The sequence below is a fragment of the Rhamphochromis longiceps genome, linkage group LG7 (genome assembly GCF_057381845.1).
Source record: "Rhamphochromis longiceps isolate RC_006_pf linkage group LG7, R_longiceps_female_GT1.1, whole genome shotgun sequence".
NCBI classification, from domain to species: domain Eukaryota; kingdom Metazoa; phylum Chordata; class Actinopteri; order Cichliformes; family Cichlidae; genus Rhamphochromis; species Rhamphochromis longiceps.
The window spans coordinates 42,845,643-42,850,149 of NC_140563.1; the positions used below are offsets into that span (position 1 = coordinate 42,845,643).

Here is a 4,507-nt window from a genome sequence, read left to right on the forward strand (position 1 = left end):
GGCGTGGTCAGGGTTTTTGGTTGAGGCGCCACATTTCTGGGCCGAACAAAGCGCTAGCGAAAGAGCGAAAGTACACGGATAACACCAGCTATGGTTCGTACTTGCTGTGCGGTCGGTTGTAAAGTTAGATCGCACGACCGGCAAGGGAATAAGGTTGAAAATGGTTTATCTTTTCATTCTTTCCCCACCTGGAAGCAACATGAGGCAGCTCATGTATCGGATGTTACCAAACGAAGGCGTCTAGCCTGGATAGCAGCTGTGAGACGAGCTGATATCCAGTTCTCTTCCATCTCCAAATATCTGTTGGTGCTCCAGACATTTTCATTCCGGTAAGTTCTAAATATGTTCATATCTTTATAGCCTATTAGTTTTATTTTCGATGCACTCTGAGGTCATAGAAAATTAGAAAAAAACATCCTACTGAGTGATTTTGCAGAACTACCTTCTATTTATAGAGTTACTAATTATTTGGCATTATTGCAGCAAACCAGCCTATGAAATGGATGAAACATCGTGACTGAGTTCCAGCGCTACACAAGGGACCTGCTTCAAACATACCACCATGCCAATCAGATTACTTCTTCCATGTGAGGGTGAAGAGGTGACCCTTCTGGATAAGATGGTGAAGGTTTGCTGCCGTTTTGGTGAACAGTGTGGTAGTAAAACCAGGGGAAAATGAAACTTGCTCCTGTTAAATATTCTTTAGTCTTGTGCTGTATAAATAGCGGTAATTTTTCAGAACATAAATTGAAGTAATTGATAGTAAATAAAGTAACGTTAGTAGTGGGTGATATCGTGTAAATGCTGTCATGATTTTGTGTAAACATTTTGTCCTTTATAAACTATGACATGGATTCTACATTGTAACTGATGTGATGTTCTGTAAGGTGGTTTTAATAAAAAAAAAGAGCAAAACTTAGTTTGTTTCTTTATTCAACTTTTGAACAGTGGTACTCAGTCAGTACATATTCAGTAAATGCAAATTATTTACACGGCAGTGCACTTCAGGCATAAATCTAGACCCTTATATAAAACATTATGGGTCATTCCCACAACCCACAGCTTTACTGTGTTCCAGCAAAGATTCCAATAGCAGTGACAACTCCTCCACAGTAGCAGGTGGGATTTTTCTTTTTTGAGGACGGCTCCTTTTACCTGTCACTACAGATGGTCTGTTTATGTTTTGATTGAGAGCAGTTTTTGGTCAGCTGAAGAGGAGAAGTCCATCTTATGGCCAACCTCTGGCTGTATCTTGGTCATATTACCCAGAAAACCCCAGTATGCAGGTTCATCTGTAACAGTCCTTGTGCCACAGATCTGCACTGTTGCTTCTACATTAAACAGAAGAGCAGCGCCATGGATGCAGGTCTCCAGGACTCCGGCCATACAGGTGCAGTGGGCGGCTTCAACCTTCCCTGTGATGCTCACAATGACCCAATGCTGGTTCATTCAGTCTTTGAGAGTGCAGCACCTGAAACATACAAAGTTAATTTAAAGACAAGGACTCTAATGAGCCAAGGCCGACATAAATTTGTTTTATCTACTTTCAAATCCATTTTATCATAAATGTAACAAAGTATTTAGAAAGTTAGCACATACATGTAATTTTCCATTTTTTTATGTATCCATCTATAGAACGCTGCATGTTATATTCCAAATCTGCCTGTTCTCTTTCAGAAACCTGCCTTCAGAAAATGAACCTAAAGTATGTAATGCAAGGATGTCATCACTTTCAAGATGGAGAAAGCATAAAGTTTGACTTTAGGTGACAATTATGGACACGTAATATGATAAGGAGATTCTGCAGGTCATTAATCAATGTATTATAGTAAAAAATTTATTTTTTGTGACACAGGACACAAACATGGAAGCAAGATATATAATTAGGATTATTTATAATAAATATGAATAAATAATTGCAATTTCTTTAACCATTGAGAATAACTAAATCCTTCAGGACAATGTCACATCAATGCACTGAACTCACTATGGCTACGTTCACACTGCAGGTCTTAATGCTCAATTCCGATTTTTTTTTTTTTTTATTTAAATCTGATTTTGTGTCTGCTTGTTCACACTACAAATAAAATGCGACAGCAAACGCAGTCCTTTGTGAACCCTCAAAGTGGCCCGCATGCGCAAAAGAAGACGTCACACACAACGCGCTCTGTTTAGACCAAACAGCATTGTTTGACTGATGGCCCTTAATATAAAGACTTGTTTCAGACTTTACGTTGTCCAATTTTGCTTTAAGTTATTTTGTTATTTACATATGGCCTAATAATGATCCTTATTGTTGTTTTAGAGAGGAACGGTGCTTCAAAGGATAGTTGCAGATTTATGTCAGAATCTGCAGATTATACAGTACAAATAAAATGTTCACGTTATCTTCCCAACAGTTTCACTAACATCTGCACGGGATGCACACGAAGCGCTCATGTGTTCTCAATGTCTTCTCCAGCGCTGATAATTGGCATATGTTTTGTGTCAGTGAAATAAAAGACGGATTTAATGCGTCATGACCATTCAAACAGCAGTTGCTTCCTAAAACATCAGATATGTATCGGATTAAGTTCCACATACGAAAGTGACCCAGATCGGATTTGAAAATATCGGATTTGTGCTGTTTTTACACAGTCATACCATGATTGGATATGGGTCGCATACGGTCAAAAAAGTCGGATTTGATGCGTTTTCGCGTGCAGTGTGAACGTAGCCAGAGCCTCCACGTGTTCTCACTCTAATTTGCACCTCATGAATGAATTTATGATTGCACTAATTTGAATGTTCGGGAGGAAATCAAACGCATTTTACTCACAGTGCCCTACAAACGTCACTGCTGTTTAGTTTTCTGTCTTCATTTATGTTGGAAGTGATAGCAGAGTTGTACGTTTGAATTTGTTTCCAAAATCCCTCATTTAGATGGAAGCTAGCGAGCTAACTTCCTGCTAATTTCTAACTCTGTTAAATGTCATATATTCCGTTTCGTTTTCATGGATGCCTGGATGTTAAACTCAATTGTTACACATGGTAGAGCAGAACGCTGATAATTTTATTACAGATGAAAGACTTTAGACAGTTTTTCAACTCTCAGTAATGCCACAGTGATCCTGTGATTTATGGACCTGCAGCAGCGTTTGAGCCCATGCTAGTGACGTCAGACTTAAAGACCGGATAAAGAGTGATATGAACATATCTATAACTTACGGGAATGAAAATGTCTGGAGCACCAACAGATATTTGGAGATGGAAGAGAACTGGATATCAGCTCGTCTCACAGCTGCTATCCAGGCTAGACGCCTTCGTTTGGTAACATCCGATACATGAGCTGCCTCATGTTGCTTCCAGGTGGGGAAAGAATGAAAAGATAAACCATTTTCAACCTTATTCCCTTGCCGGCCGTGCGATCTAACTTTACAACCGACCGCACAGCAAGTACGAACCATAGCTGGTGTTATCTATCCGTGTACTTTCGCTCTTTCGCTAGCGCTTTGTTCGGCCCAGAAATGTGGCGCCTCAACCAAAAACCCTGACCACGCCCCCTCATGACATCACGCTTGTGTCACTTCCGGTATTTCAGACAATCCCTTTCCGTCAAGGATTTTTAATTTGTTGTGGGCTTTTTGTAATTTGTTGTGGGCTTTTTGTAATTTGTTGTGGGCTTTTTGTAATTTGTTGTGGGCTTTTTGTATTTTGTTGTGGGCTTTTTGTAATTTGTTGTGGGCTTTTTGTATTTTGTTGTGGGCTTTTTGTAATTTGTTGTGGGCTTTTTGTATTTTGTTGTGGGCTTTTTGTAATTTGTTGTGGGCTTTTTGTAATTTGTTGTGGGCTTTTTGTATTTTGTTGTGGGCTTTTTGTAATTTGTTGTGGGCTTTTTGTATTTTGTTGTGGGCTTTTTGTAATTTGTTGTGGGCTTTTTGTAATTTGTTGTGGGCTTTTTGTATTTTGTTGTGGTTTGTTTTTTATTTGTTGCGGTTTTTTAATTTGTTGCGATTTGCACTTCCCAGCCACCGTACATCCTGAAGAAGGAACACAGCATGACTAAACATGAAGCAGAGACAGTTTAGAGCAGAGGTGTCAAACAAAAGGCCCGGGGGCCAGGATCAAGCCGGTGGAGGCTCAAATTCACCAGAATTGGACAGCTTTAGGTGAAGGAGCGCAAAGATTTTGAACTATTTTCATAAGTTTTACATGTTTTCCTGATGATAAAAACAACCAACCACTATTGTTTTTCATTCTACATCAAAGTAACAAATAAACAGTAAAATGAAAGGAAAGTTCCTGTTTTTCATCTGTTAATGGGTCAAAAACTTAATCTTTTGTAATTACAGGACACTCTGTTTATATTAAATGTTATAGTAAATTAACAAAAACTTAGATGTTTTATACTTACAGACAGCCTGTGCATTGAACAATTACAACTTTTTGTAATTTTACACATTTATCATGTAGTTTCAGTACTACTTAAGATCAAATTGGGCTGTTTGAGTTTGACATCCCTGTTTCA

The 4,507-nt window shown here is 38.7% G+C and overlaps 1 long non-coding RNA gene across 1 annotated transcript; it reads right to left on the reverse strand.

Moving 5' to 3' along the window:
• Positions 1-916: 916 nt before the first annotated feature.
• Positions 917-3,767, reverse strand: LOC146665931 (uncharacterized). The gene is made up of 2 exons (XR_014912696.1): positions 3,208-3,767; positions 917-1,471 (listed from the first exon to the last, which is right to left on the reverse strand). It is a non-coding gene; the product is annotated as an uncharacterized LOC146665931 (long non-coding RNA).
• Between the last annotated feature and the right edge of the window lie 740 nt (positions 3,768-4,507).